Raw genomic sequence first — 15,520 nt, 5'->3', positions numbered from 1 at the left:
AAACAGCCCCTTTACATGTTTTTGGGCTTCCGATTTTAAAAATCTCTCTCAGTGCGAGAGACAAAATGGCGGCCGCCGCTTCCTGGTTTCGGCCGATTCGAATGTTTACTAAGATCTAAGAGCCAATCAGAATCGCGCTCGCGCACGCCACCGTACGCTTACCGTAAGCGTACGGTAAGCGTACCGTAAGCTGGCTCAGATATATATATTGATTTAAAGGCTATTTTCTCAGAATCTACTGAACAGATTTACACCAAACCTACAAAAGGCACTTCCTTGACCTAGGGACTACCTCTCTGCCAAATTTTGAGTAATTCTGTTCAGCCATTCGGGCTGTAGCTCGTTCTAAAGGTCCTATGGAAAAATGCATGGGAAAAACGCGTTTTGGGACCCCCCTTTTATCTCAGCCCCCGCTTGACGAATCCCCCCGAGACTTTCAGGGTAGGAGCGGAGCGTAGCGCCCCACCTATTTTGAGAAATTCGCGAGGATTCGTCGACCGGCGCCAAAGTTATTCAAAATAGAATGTTGAGGTTTTCCTATGGAAACGTGGTCCTAACTATAACTACCTACTGGCTATCGCCAGTAGGTAATGGATTGATAAACGCGTCTCTCTTTTCTGTGGGGTCAAGGGCGACTTGAATTACCATTAAATCAGCCCCATATTCACAGACCGGTGTGCGTGCCTCTTCTTTGGGGAAGTTGGAGTGGTGATGCATATATATATATATATATATATATATATATATATATATATATATATATATATATATGTATATATAATATATATATATATATATATATATATATATATCACTTAAAAAACCATAGGTTTCACACATGTTATAGTTAGCTGGACATTTCACTCGTAAAAAACCAATGAAATTCCCCCGTTATAGTTAGTGCAGGCAACTATAACTCACGCGACCGCAATCCTCTGCTGATGACATCAGATATTACATCACTGTATTTAGACACTTATTTACCCATGTCTTCTTCCATTAATCTTTAGCTATACATATATTACAAATATTTATTTTTCAGAAAGACACATATGTCATCAGTGATGTAATATCTGACGTCAGCAGCAGAGGATTGCCTAATTAGCAAGCTCACGCTAACGCGTGAAAACTTGCGTTAGCGTAGGAATTCCTAACGCCTAGCTTTGCATCTCTGATGAGACGCAAAGTGAGCATTCCTGACCTGACATGACAGGAGAAATTTCGCTAAGCGACATTTCTCCTATCATCAAGCCCCACGCTATGAAGCATAGCGGCAAGAAAAGTAGCGATAACCCCTGTTATCGCTACTCTCCTTACGCCTGCTTCAGGACTGACTTAGCCATGATCTCCTATGGAAGATGGATATCATGGCTAAGTTTTTGAGTCCCTATCATCAAGCTAACGCCACATTGCATGAGATTATCGCTGGGTTTCCAGCGATAATCTCACGTTAGGCAGTTAGCGTGAGGATTTTAATCGCTTTTGAGATAAGCGTTGCCAATAGCACGCAATCTCAGCGATAAAACTCCACGCTAGCCGGCGATAATTATCCTAGCGCTAAGTGTGCTTAGCGATAATTATCGCCGGTTGTTGCTGATATGCCCCATTGACACAGATATTTTAAATCTACACAACATTCCAAGCATGAATATTCTTCTATCCTCACCCAAAGCTTCTAGCATTTATATGTTGTAAAATGTCCTTCTTCTGAAAGGAGATTAAAGTCAAAACTAAATTGCTTTGAAAACACAACATCTATGCCTCCTGGTCCCTTTCCTCATGGAATAACATGTGGTTAGAGATACGTAAGTCCTTTAATGCTGCACATGCTACACACGCTATGATTTTTTAAATAAATACAGACAGGAATATAAATAGTTTTCTGTCTGTATTCATCTGTAAAAATCAGTAAAAACCGAAAACAGGGAGCCTTAATTTTAAAATAGTTGCTGGGTGTCACAATGCCCTCTGCTGGCAAGAATGCAGTGCGGATGCAGTGATTGTTATAAGTGGGTGGAAAAAAAATCCATTGATATCACATGGGGTACACATGCTAAACCATCTCTGCCAAAGCCTTGGTACTAGGAAACATATTCTTGCTGAGGAAAGAACTACTATCACCCTAAAGCATGAACCATCAGAAGAAATGATGCGCAGTGACCTTGCTTCAAATCTCCCGCCGTCCATTCCATGAGATGAAACAAGTGCCATCTAATTTCCCTTGACTCATTGGTGCATGAAATAAGCATTGACTATATTTAAAGGAAGCTAATACTGCAGCAACCAAAAATACTCAGTATAAAACCTTAACCTAGGAAACATTTAGGACTTCACGATTCATTAAAGCCAGATGTTTTCATGAGAAAGGAACAATAGAGCAGATCTGCAAAAGGGAACCACCTTGCTACCTGTAGTAAGACAGCCACCCTGGCTCTGAAAGGGTACTTGGGTTCCAGTGTATCTGGCTCAGACGAGTTTTCTAATCAAGCTGCAATTGTCCGCATGCCTAGAGTGAGTTCACGCCTTCATATTCCACCACGACTAGTGCTTCTCCGTGGCCTCTGGTCACCTTGCCTTACTTTCTACAAAGGCACTTTCTGACTCACAGTTAAGGTTCCCATACCTGCCAGATTCCAATGAGATTACCCAGGTGGTGATTCATGAAAGGGACGATCCAGAAATGTGGGCCAATTTCTTGAGAGTGTCCAGGCCTGTGACGCGGCCAATGTACGAATACTCTACCTTGTCCCAGTCACTAAAATGAAAACTCACCAGCAGCCTAGAAACAGATAAGAGACATTGTTCTCTACCCTCAGCCATGTTGGAAGGGCGAGAATCTGGCATGCGCTATTCGATGTGGGTTTGAAGCACTTTACAAAAGCCAGCTGATGATGAAGTGACAACCTTCCCAGAATGCACTTAAATCTGCCACTATCACAAGAGAATGCTCCTGAAGCACAACTACTGGTTCCTCTTGCAATTAACACAGCTCTAAAGGCTATTGAGCTGACATTATATTTACTCCAGCAGCACAAACCAGGGAGCTGCCACCAAAAAGACCAATACATAACGCATGCAGTGAGTACAGAATCCCCCAGGAGGTCTTGTGCCTGATATCACTCAGCACATGTCTTCAGCCTGATATCTCTCAGTGCATGTCTTGTGGCTGATATCACTCAACCCGTCTTCAGCCTGATATATCTCAGTGCCTTCCTTGTGCCTGATATCACTCAGTGCATGTCTTATGCCTGATATCTCAGCACATTTCTTGTGCCTGCTATCACTCAGTGCATGTCCTGTGCCTGATATCACCAAGTGCATGTTCTGTGCCTGATATCACTCAGCGCATGACTTAACCCTGATATCTCAGTGCATTTCTTGTGCCTGCTATCACTCAGTTCATATCCTGTGCCTGATATCACTCAGTGCATATCTTGTGCCTGATATCACTCAGCGCATGTCCTGTGCCTGATATCACTCTGTGCATGTCCAGTGCCTGATATCACTCAGTGCATGTCCGGTGCCAGATATCACTCAGCACATGTCTTCAGCCTGATATATCTCAGTGCATGTCTTGTGGCTGATATCACTCAGCACATGTTATCAGCCTGATATATCTCAGTGCATGCCTTGTGCCTGATATCACTCAGCGCATGTCTTAAGCCTGATATCTCAGCGCATTTCTTGTGCCTGCTATCACTCAGTGCATGTCCTGTGCCTGATATCACTCAGTGCATGTCCTGTGCCTGATATCACTCAGCGCAGGTCGTAACCCTGATATCTCAGTGCATATCTTGTGCCTGATATCACTCAGTGCACGTCCTGTGCCTGACATCACTCTGTGAATGTCCGGTGCCTGATATCGCTCAGTGCATGTACGGTGCCTGATATCACTCAGCACATGTCTTGTGGCTGATATCACTCAGCACATGTCTTCAGCCTGATATATCTCAGTGCATGCCTTGTGCCTGATATCACTCAGTGCATACCTTAAGCCTGATATCTCAGCGCATTTCTTATGGGTGATATCTTTCAGCACATTTGTTGTGACTACTATCACTCAGTGTATGTCTTTAGCTTGATATCACTCAGTGCATGTCTTTTGCCTAATATCTCTCAGCACATTCCTTGTGCCTGATATCACTCAGTGCATGTCCTGTTCCTTATGTCACACAGCATGTCTTGCCTGATATCAACCACTACATGTCACTCAGTGCATGTATCATTAAGAATGTCTTTTGCCTGATATCTATCAGCACATTTATTTTTCCTAATATCACTCAGTGCATGTCCTGTGCCTGATATCACTCAGCACATGTCTCGTGCCTGATATCACTCAGCTCATCTTGTGCCTTATATCACTCAGTATGTCTTGCCTGATATAAACCACTGCATGTCTTGTGCCAGATATCACTCAGCATGTCTTGTGCCTGATGACTCTTAGTGCATATCTTGCATCTGATATCTCTCAGGGCATGTCTTAGGTCTGCTATTTCTCAGCACGTCTTAAGCCTGATATCTCTCAGTGCATGTATTGTGCCTGATATCACTCATCATGTCTTACACCTGATATCTCTCAGTGCATGTCTTGTGCCTGATATCACTCAGCACCTCTTGTTCCTGATATCGCTCAGCACACTTCTTTTGCCTGATACCACTCGTTGCGTGCCTTGCATGATAGCACTCACCACTTGACTTGTGCCTTTCACTCAGTACATACGTGTCTGATATAATCCAGTGCATGCTGTGTTCCTGATATCACTCAGCATGTCTTGTGCTTGATATCACTCACTGCACATCCTGTGCCTGATATCACTGAGTGCATGTCTTTAGCCTCATATCTCTCAGTTCATTTCTTGTGCCTGGTATTACTCCGTGCATTTCCTGTGCTTGATATCACTCAGTGCATGTCTTGTGCCTGATATCACTCAGCATGTCTTGTGTAACCCTGGGCCAGACACTACGCTTCGCCCACGTAGTGTACGTAGCGCTGCCTGCTTTGCAGTTTTCGAAGTAGGCGAAGCAGACTAGCGCTACGCACACCCAGGGCGAAGCGTAGCTGCCTGCCGCTGCCACCCGCCTCCCGCCCGCCCTCCTTTTAAATCAAACCCCCGCATTTACAATAAATACAAAAGTAAAGAAACTTACCTGAAGCACGGCGTCTCTGGGGCTCCCTCTTCCATTTCCAACTTCTTCTGACAAATGTGCATGCGCGGACACCCGCGCATGCGCATTTCTCGCAAGAAATGCGCATGCGCGGGCGTCCGCGCATGCGCATTTGTCAGAAGATGTTGGAAATGGAAGAGGGAGCCCCGGAGACGCCGCGCTTCAGGTAAGTTTCTTTACTTTTGTATTTATTGTAAATGCAGGGGTTTGATTTAAAAGGAGGGCGGGCGGGAGGCGGGTGGCGTATAGTGGGGCTACGCGAAGCACGTAGTGTGCGTAGATTTGGGCACACTACGTGCTGCTTCACGTAGCCCCACTACGCCCACCCTTAGTCTTGTGCCTGATATCACTCAGCATGTCTTACACCTGATATCTCTCAATGCATGTCCTGTGCCTGACATCACTCAGTGCATGTCTTGTGCCTGCTGTCGCTCAATACCTCTTGTTCCTCATATCACTCAGCACACTTCTTTTGCCTGATATCACTCAGTGCATGCCTTGCCTGATAGCATTCACCACATGTCTTGTGCCTATTACGCAGTGCACACATGCCTGATATAATTCAGTGCATGCTGTGTTCCTGATATCACTCAGCATGTCTTGTGCTTCATATCACTCACTGCACACCCTGTGCCTGATATCACTGAGTGCATGTCTTAAGCCTGATATCTCTCAGTGCATTTCTTGTGCCTGCTATTACTCAATGCATGTTCTGTGCCTGATATCACTCAGTGCATGTCTTGTGCCTGATATCAATAAGAATGTCTTGTGCCGGATATCATTCAACATGTCTTGTGCCTGATATCACTTAGTGCATGTCCTGTGCCTGATATCACTGAGCGCATGTCTGGTGCCTGATATCACTCAGTGCATGTCTTGTGCCTGATATCACCCAGCGCAAGTTATGTGCCTGAAATCACTCAGTGCATGTTATGTGCCTGAAATCACTCACCACATGTCTTGTGCCTGATATGACTCAGTGCATGTCTTATGCCTGATATCACTCAACATGTCTTGTGCCTGATAGCACTCATCGCATGTCTTGTGCCTGATATCACAGGGTGCATTTCTTGTGCCTGCTATCACTCAGTGCAAGTTATGTGCCTGAAATCACTCAGTGCATGTTATGTGCCTGAAATCACTCACCACCTGTCTTGTGCCTGATAGCACTCATCGCATGTCTTGTGCCTGATATCACTCAGTGCATGTCTTATGCCTGATATCTCTCAGGGCATTTTTTGTGCCTGCTATCACACACTGCATGTCTTGTGCCTAATATCACTCAGTGCATATCCTGTACCTGATATCACTCAGCGCATGTCTTGTGCCTGATATCACTCAGCATGTCTTGTGCCTGATATCACTTAGCACATGTCTTTTGCCTGTTATCACTCTGCATGTCTTGTGCCTGTTATCACTCAGCATGTCTTGCGCCTGATATCTCTCACCGCACATCCCGTGCCTGATGTCACTCAACACACATCCTGTGCCTGATATCACTCAATGCATGCAAAGGCTCTTGGTAATGAGGGGATGAGATACCTGGTGCAATGACTTTCCATCTTGAAATATGTCTGCTATAGGCACAGTAACACCATGTCAAAGCAGCCCTTGTCATGTATTTCTTCCCTGGTGCCCTATCTCTTGAGTGAATATATACATCCTACACCTGTTGACAAAATTTGTTAAAACGTTCAACCAGTGCTTAATTTGAGCTGGCGGTTTCCGGTGCTCGGCACCGGCACTTACTTGTTGATCCAGCGCAAAGCCGGGGAAAAGAAAGAGCAAATTTACAACTATCCTCCCTGCGTCACAGACCCATTGTCACACTAACTCATTCGCACACGCATTCATTGGTGGGGCCCATAACACCAATACTCACACGTTCACTCACAGGTCTGCCCACAGGAGGAGGGATGATGCGCTGGACATTTGGGGGGTACCTTATAACCTATAGGGAAAGAAAAGTTATCTTACATAATATACATTAACATTCACCACCTATAGATTCCCAATCCCAAACATCAAGGCACTCCACCCACTTGGTCGACGGACCAATTAGTTGGATTGGTTGATGGTGATTTAGAACCAGCTGAAACACATTTAAGACTCAGAATCCTTTATTCTCTTTAACGAAAAACCACAAACTCATAAATTCTGTTAATCAAAATTTGTTTATCTAAAATTTAATTGTAATTAATATTAGCATTGGTTTCATCAAAAGTTTTAGAATTTTCTAGATCAATTTATTTAAATCACAGAACATTATATTTACCTATTCTGGCTATCTGGATTTTCTCTAATTCATTGGCTCTGCATAACCGAATTAGCCGTTAAATTGTCCAATTAGGCAGGCCAAAGCTCAAAGTCCGAAAGTCTTTGCTCAGCACGTTACAGTCCCAAAGATCACCAAAGGACCAGAAACCGTGCAAGCATCAGTCATCGCCTGTGAGATCAAAGAGGATATGCAGTCATAGTAACAGCCGAATGCCTAGATGCCAAACGAATGCCTCTCGTAAAATCGTCCTTCCATGAGTAGCCAAGAGTTACCAGTCCCTCCCTATTCTACTACTCTTTTTATAATAAATTTTGGGATAACATGAAACAATTTTGGGCGAAGAAAGTCTATGATTGGCTAATTGAAAAACGTCCGATTTTAGTCAGTCAGGTTCACATGGATTTTGCTGATTAGATTCCGGAGATGTCATAGTCCTTATTGTTACAAAATTTTGGTTTTTACTTGTATGATCCAAATGTTCATTTAAACCAGTTTTTTACAGTCCGGGCTTTGGCAGTCCACCAAGATCCAATCCTTCACTGGGGACAGTGTGGAATAGGTTATGTGGAGATTCACAAAGCCATCCGAGTCTGCGCAGTAGAGTTCGCGCTCACGAGACGGTGGCCACTTCTGAACTCGGTTTCTGCCGCCATTTTGTGGTAGGCCCAAATGCCAACTTAAGCGAAACAAACACAAAAGAATAATTAATACAAAGAAATGATGCTTCTAATTTTACACCCTTACTAATCCCTTTATGTATTAGTATTTTCCTAGCATATAGCGACATTTAAAGCAATTATATTTGCCTTTATGGTCCTCCACGATGACGTAAACATCACAAAAGAAACATAAATCATGCGATATCTATTATCACAGGCACTACTATTAATATGCGTACATATTTGAATCATTTGTGTTATTTTGCCATGCAAATAGCAATTTCCCACGTGTAATTTTGTATGTAAAGAGTTGGTTTAGTTTCACACAGCAAACCATTAGTAAATTATAATTAGTAGGTTAAATAAGTAATTTTCACATGCAAAATAGAGGGGGTATACAAAGTTTGCTCTAAAATTTGTGAAAACGTTCAACCAGTGCTTAATTTGAGCTGGCGGTTTCCTGTGCTCGGCACCGGCGCTTACTTGTCAGCACCGGCGTTTGTGACAGTCTGCCACATGGTGATGCTATCTGTCTAAATTAGGGATGAGTACAGCAACAGTTGTTTATTAACCCAATATACATTACATATCACTACGACCTGCCGCCCATGCCCTTATAATAGCGTTGGGGGTCTGGAATAGTCTGTAGGAGTGTGATGGCAAGTAATGTGTTGGTACTATCATTGGTAGTGTTGGCAGGGGTAAAACGTGGTGCAAGCTGCAGTGGCCTCCTGACAAGGGACCTGGCACTTATATTTTTACAAATTGAGCACTGCTTCCAACGAATATTTTAAAAAAGAGTCCTCTATCAACATGCACTATGTGTGAAACAAAATCCTACCTGAGGAACTTCGATTTTCGATTGAGATCGAATCGACCCGCCATTTTGTGCTCCGCCGCCATTTTATGTTGCCCTCACTCAGGCAGCACGGCGAACGAAGTCATTTCTGCATTTCTGCTTTTTTCTGCAACATCGTGTCGAAAATAGCCTTCTGCCTCTGTTTACGAAGCTGGTTTTGGACTGGCCGAGTACACTAATCCTCGTCTGGTTTCTTTAATCCCTGTCTCAACTATCTGTTGGTTCACACTATTCTCAGAACAACAGACCATCATGCTCAATATATTTAGATCAGCAAAAGATTGCCATCACAGACACTTTTTGCTATTTGGGCATTGTGTTTGACAGGTGGGGAAGGTGGAAACACGCAGTGTCAGCTAGGAAACTCGCCTTTAGCCGTGCCATAGGTGCTTTAAGAACCTTTGCAGCCAAAATTGGGGGTAAACCCATTCAAGAAATGTTACAGATCTACCGGGCAAAGTGTATAGCTACGGCCACATATGGCGCAGGTCTCTGGGGTTTCGAGAATGTGTCCTCATTACAAACTTGCGAGAATATTTTCATCTGTTACTTACTAGGTGTGTCCAAAACCACGTCGACTTTTATGACTCACATTGAGACCGGCGTCAAATACCTTAGCGACATCATAAAAATATCACCTTGTTTGCTCTGGCATAAGATTTGGACCACAGAGGAGTGCAAATTGAATAGAAATCTCATAAAAGACTGCATGGCTTTGGACGGTGTAGCAAAAGTCAAGTGGCTGCGATACGTACAAACGATGTTTTCTAACATTGGACACTCTGAATTTTACGACGAACCAGAGACCCTACAAACCTTGACTAGACCGGCCCTTAAAAAACTATTATCTATACACTTAGAGAGTGCTAGATGGGACACTGAGAAACTTAAAGGCACAACCCTGAGCTATCAGCAAATCACCCCTACTGAAGGCCTACAATCTTACCTTGGGATTGAAAAAGCACCCTATGCTCGCATGCTTTTAACTAGGCTGCGCCTAGGGATTTTCTTCCGCTTGGTCACTTTGCCGAAACAGAATGACTGGGCCTCATTGAAATTAATATGTCCATGCGACGACCATTCAACACAAAGTAACATTCACATCATGTTCTTTTGTAATCTGTATACCAGCCCGAGGAAATTATTTCTTCTACCCTTACTTAAACGCTGGGGGATAAGAACATGTAAACCTGCATATTTAAAATTTTTGCTTTTAGAAGATGTGGATGTCATCTTTGCTGTTTCTCGCTTCTTAATGTCAGTGATGAAATTTAGAAACTCAATGAGTTAACTAACACATGTTAATATTGACTGATTAGTGTAAAACGAGGCCCCTCATCCAAATGACTGCTGTAGATTTTAACTTTTGGAGAAATGTTTTATCCATTTTTGTAACTTTGTTCATATGAAAACTGTTCTTAAATTTTCTGCATAAATTGTATTTGTATGCTTTTATGATTTATTGATAAATCGAATAAAGCTTAAATACTACTACTACTACTACTACTCGTCTGGTTTCTTTAATCCCTGTCTCAACTATCTGTTGGTTCACACTATTCTCTTCTGACTTTATCTTATCGCCCGGCCTTCGCTGTCCTTTGCTCGTATTCTCTAGTTTCACAACTGTCCTCCAAACACACAAAGGTGTCTCGCCATCTGCAAGTCAGTTACAAATCCATTAATACATTAACCTGAGGGGAGGGGTGACAAACACAGTTGGAGGAGAGGTTTACCCGAGTTACATGACACTTCTGTATTCCAACTATCCCTATTGGTTCTGGTCTATTTTCTGACTTTTCTTACTGGCTCTCTCTGTATGTTTTAGGTGTGTTCTTGGTTAATGTATATGTCACCTATGTACTATAAAAGATTGTGCGCCACAGAGTGAAGTGGCAGTCTCCTGAGAACCTACCTTGTGTACTTCTGGGATAACTGTACTAGCTGCAGCTAATAAATCTGATCTCTTACGCCTGACAGAGTGTCCCGTGTCTCAGTGTAGCTGAGCAGGTGAACCCCGGGAGATTTAGGCGTACCCTGCGCCGCCAGGCCCATAAGGTTCTGGTTCTTCAACTGGTGCCCAACATGGGGCGGCTTCAGTGGTAGTGGTTCTGCCTGAAGGTCGTGAGGAACCCCGCAAGAAAATTCTGGAGGAATCGCGAGCCACGTCAAACGACCCCTGTATGTTGAAGTGGTCCAAAAGTCTTTTGCAGCGTGGTTACTTCTTCCTGACGGCTACTGAAGACTGCTGCCCTGACTGCTGCCCTGCTTTGGCCCTTCTTTTGATGATGTATGGTAAGGCGAGACGATAGACGGGCCTCTGTTGGCGTAAGAAGACGTCCTTAGTTAAGTTTATTTGGTGGGTCGCTCCCACAACTTTGTTTCTTTGTTTTGCTCTTAGGTCCTTAGATTCGACTATTGCAATAGCCGAAGCCGAGGGGTAAGTGCATTTGTACTGCGTAACGAGTTTACCCCCTTGATGTTTGTGAACAGTCCGGTGACATCAAGAGATGCCTGGTCTGACCAAGCTTGGTAAAATTGGTTGCTTTGGTTGTAATAGGGACTCCCGGCTTGAGGATTCTTGTCCGATTCCTTCGGTTGGAACTCCCAAATATGAGCTCTATTTAAAACATGGTGTTGGCCCCATTGCCTTTAATGAGACATGGACCCGATACACGAGGAAAGATGGTGTTTTAAAATGGCCAGAAAATGGTAGTTTCGAGCCTGAAGTGTTAGATAATTTGGAAGAAGTTTTATTCAAAAGAAAAGCCCGGCCGGCAATGTTTGACTCTTTCCGCCTTTGGCGTAAGGAAGCCAAACAGAGAGAAATTAAACAAGCTAAACGAGATAGGAAAGCACAGGGTATGACAATTATACAGGCTGCCCAACAATTCAAAGATGACGAAACTAATAATGCGATGGAAATTTCAGAGAGACAGCATCGTATGGAGATAGATAAATGCTATCCGATGTTACCTGTATCCCCTCCCGATAAAAAGAAAGATTTAGAAGAAGATCCCCTGATGTCTCACTTATTGAGATTGCCTCCGCCCTATGCACAAGGTGCCAGTTGTTACAGCCTGTTCAGCCGCCAGCAGTACCTCCACCTGCTCCGGCTCTCCCGAATTTTCCCCTTCCAGTATTACCGCCCTTACCAGCTTTGCCCTCAACTTCTTCTTTGCCCTCATTTTCTGAAGATCGATCTCCTTTGCCTTCTGCCCCTTCTGCAATTACTGGTTCTCCTTCAGTTAGTTCACCTAATACTTTGTCTCCTATTCTCTTGTCTAATTCTCCGTCTGTGCGTAAGCGACTCACGGATACTGTCACTGGTATTTTATCTCCTTTCTTTGAAGCTTTAAATGTGTCTCCGGCTTTTGCTCGAAGACAAACTCGTAGTCAGCTTCCAGATTTCGAAGAACGAGAAAAGTTGGACTCTCTCGCACGTAAATGGATTGAGAGAGGTCCACAATATAGTGTGCCCGATATTATGTCTACCTTTTCACAATTTAATGCGCCTACGCAAAGATACGTTTTTAATGTAATGTGCGATACTCTCATTAAAAATTGGGAAGATGTGAATTCGAGTTCGGTTCCACAGGGTATGTTAGATGTTCACGCTGATTTTGATAAAGGGCTTATTGTGGGTTCTAAGGTTGAGAAAGCTGTAAGGACACTTATTACCTTTAGAACCTTGTTGTCCTCTCAGACTTTCCTTGATTCCGATCCTTCGGTTAGGCTGACACTGAAAAATTACCTGATGAGAGAGGTTCCTCCAGTGTGGAAGGAAGCGGTTGCAGCACAAGGTGCTAATCCGGCTGTTCCTGCTCACTTCCAACGTCTATGGGTACATGTCCCCTGGAAGAGATCTGAAGTTTTAGCACTTAAACAGACTCTACCAGATCCTCGTAAGAATCCTGCAGGCTATTATAAAGAATTATCACAAACTGTTGATGCTTGCATCATGAATCTAGCTGATATCGATATGTTAATGGGAAATGTGGTTCCACAAGCTTTATGGGCTAAGATTCGTAAAGAAGATCATGTTCAAGAATTGGGTGGTGGTTGGAATGCTATAATTGCCGCAGATGCAGCTCAAGTAGGTGGTGCGCAGCCTGATGCCTTGATTACGGAACTCCCCGGTAGGATTATTACACTAATGAAAACAATGATGCCTGCTTTGAGAGTAAATTGGGATAAACTGGCAGCATGCAAACAAAAGAAAGATGAGAGTGTCTCCGATTTCTTCACTCGTTTCGAGGGGACATTTATCGATCACAGTGGTCAAGATATGGCTACAGAGGGTGGACAGCGATTATTTGTAGATAAGTTTGTATTTAATTTGCTTCCTGAGCTGTCGCAAAAATTAAAAGACTCTGAAAGTTCATGGGCTGTTTCTTCTTCAGCCCAGATATTGGCTACTGCGCAATATTATGAAAATAGAGATAAAGAAGAAAAACAAAAACAAGAGAAAAAGACAAAAGAATTAAAAACTAAGGTTCTCTTACAACAAGCTTACTCTCCTCGTTATGTTCAGCCTCAGTTTCAACAGCCTCCGCAGTTTCAGAGGTTGTATCAAAAGCCTGAGCCGTATATTTCGCGACCTTTGTTAGTTCCTAATCAATGTGCCTATTGTAGAGAGGAAGGTCATTTCAAGAATAGTTGTCCGGTTTTATTGCAGCGCAATGGAGCATTATCTGCTCCACGAGGTCGTGGTGGCCTCCCATCAGCAAATAGAGGTAGAGGTCGAGGTGTGTTGACTCAAGAACAACGTTCCCTTCTTCCTCCGAATTCCGTGAACTACTTTGATCAGCAAAATGTTAGATCTACACAGTATTACAATGAAGATCATTATATTGAAGGCGAGAATGAAAGTCTTCATGCTAACTAGGACAGCCATGGACAAAGTAAGGGAGTTGTGTCGATTCCAGTAGACCAGAATGGACCTTATGTTAATGTCACTACAATGGGTATTTCAGAGCCATTTCTTTTAGATACTGGTGTGATGAGAAGTTCTATCATTCATTCTAAACTCCCTGGGGCACCTTTGTCTGGTTTAACGAATGTATCTGTAGGATTTTCTGGCGCCCCAGTTCGTAATCCGGTCTCTAGCCCTTTGCCTATTTCAATTGGCCCTTATGATTTGGAATCTCCGCTTCTGTTAACGAATGGTTGTGGTGAGAATCTGTTGGGTTTGGACTTGTTGAAAAGAATGCATGCTACGATATATTGTTCTCCTTCTGGTGTACATCTCACTTTAGGACAGAAACTGACTTCTCCAATGTATTTGTCTAAAGACCAATTTCCACCTGAATTGCTTTCTCTTCCTGAAAAGCTTTGGGCTACAGGTCCGAACGTGGGTTGTCTTGAGATTCCACCTTATGTTGTTACTCTCAAGCCCAATGCTGAGTTGCCGCATATTCCACAGTATAGAATTTCCACTGAAGGTGAAAAAGCGCTTTTGGAAATCATTAATGATTTGATTCAGAAGGGTGTGGTTGAAGAAACGAGAGGAAACATATGTAAGAGTCCGATTCTTCCTGTTCTTAAACGCACTGATCCTTCTCAATCTCCTGCTTACCGTTTTGTAATTGATCTTCGAGAGGTAAACAAAATTGTCGTACCACAATTTCCTGTTGTCCCAGATATCACTGCTCTGTTGACAATGATACCTTCTACAGCGACTTGGTTTTCTGTTATCGATCTAAAGAATGCCTTCTTTAGTATTCCCATTGCAGAAGAAAGTAGGGATATTTTTGGCTTCTCTCTTGGAGGCCGAAGTTTCCGGTTCAAGCGCGCACCACAGGGGTATTGTGAGAGTCCCTCTATCTAGTCAAGCTTTAAAATGTCATCTTGATGCTTTTCATTTGCCGTCCGGTGCTACTCTTATACAGTACATGGACGATTTATTAATCGCTGCTGATTCAGAAGACATCTGCAAAGATGTGACTGTTGCATTGTTACGTCACTTGTTTGAACTAAATCTCAAGGTTTCACCTTCCAAATTACAATATGTCCGTAGAGAGGTTACCTATTTGGGTCATCTCCTATCAAAGGAGGGACGGCGATTAACCCCAGAACGAATTCAAGCAATTGCTCAGATGTCTGTGCCATCCACACAAAGGGAGGTACGTGCCTTTCTGGGCATTACTTCTTATTGTAGGCAATGGATACCAAACTTCTCCTTGTTGGCTAAACCTCTATTGGCACTCACTCTGAAACATACGCCTCAGCCTCTTCCATGGACTGACGAATGTCAGAAGAGTTTTTCTGATTTACGTGCCGCTCTATGCTCTGCTCCTGTATTGGGTACTCCCGATTACAGTAAGCCTTTCACTCTCTATGTCCATGAGAGGGAGGGTTGTGCATTGTCAGTCTTAACGCAGCGTTTTGGAGATAAACAGCGGCCATGTGCCTATTTCTCAGCTACGTTAGATCCAGTAGCTAAAGCATTACCTAGTTGTCTTAGAGCGACAGCAGCAGCAGCAATTTCTATTCGACAGTCTGCTGGAGTAGTGCTAGATAACAATCTTATTGTTATGGTGCCACATGCAGTGGATACCT

The sequence above is a fragment of the Triturus cristatus genome, chromosome 6 (assembly GCF_964204655.1).
Source record: "Triturus cristatus chromosome 6, aTriCri1.1, whole genome shotgun sequence".
Taxonomy (NCBI): Eukaryota; Metazoa; Chordata; class Amphibia; order Caudata; family Salamandridae; genus Triturus; species Triturus cristatus.
Note: the sequence above shows the minus strand (reverse complement) of the source record.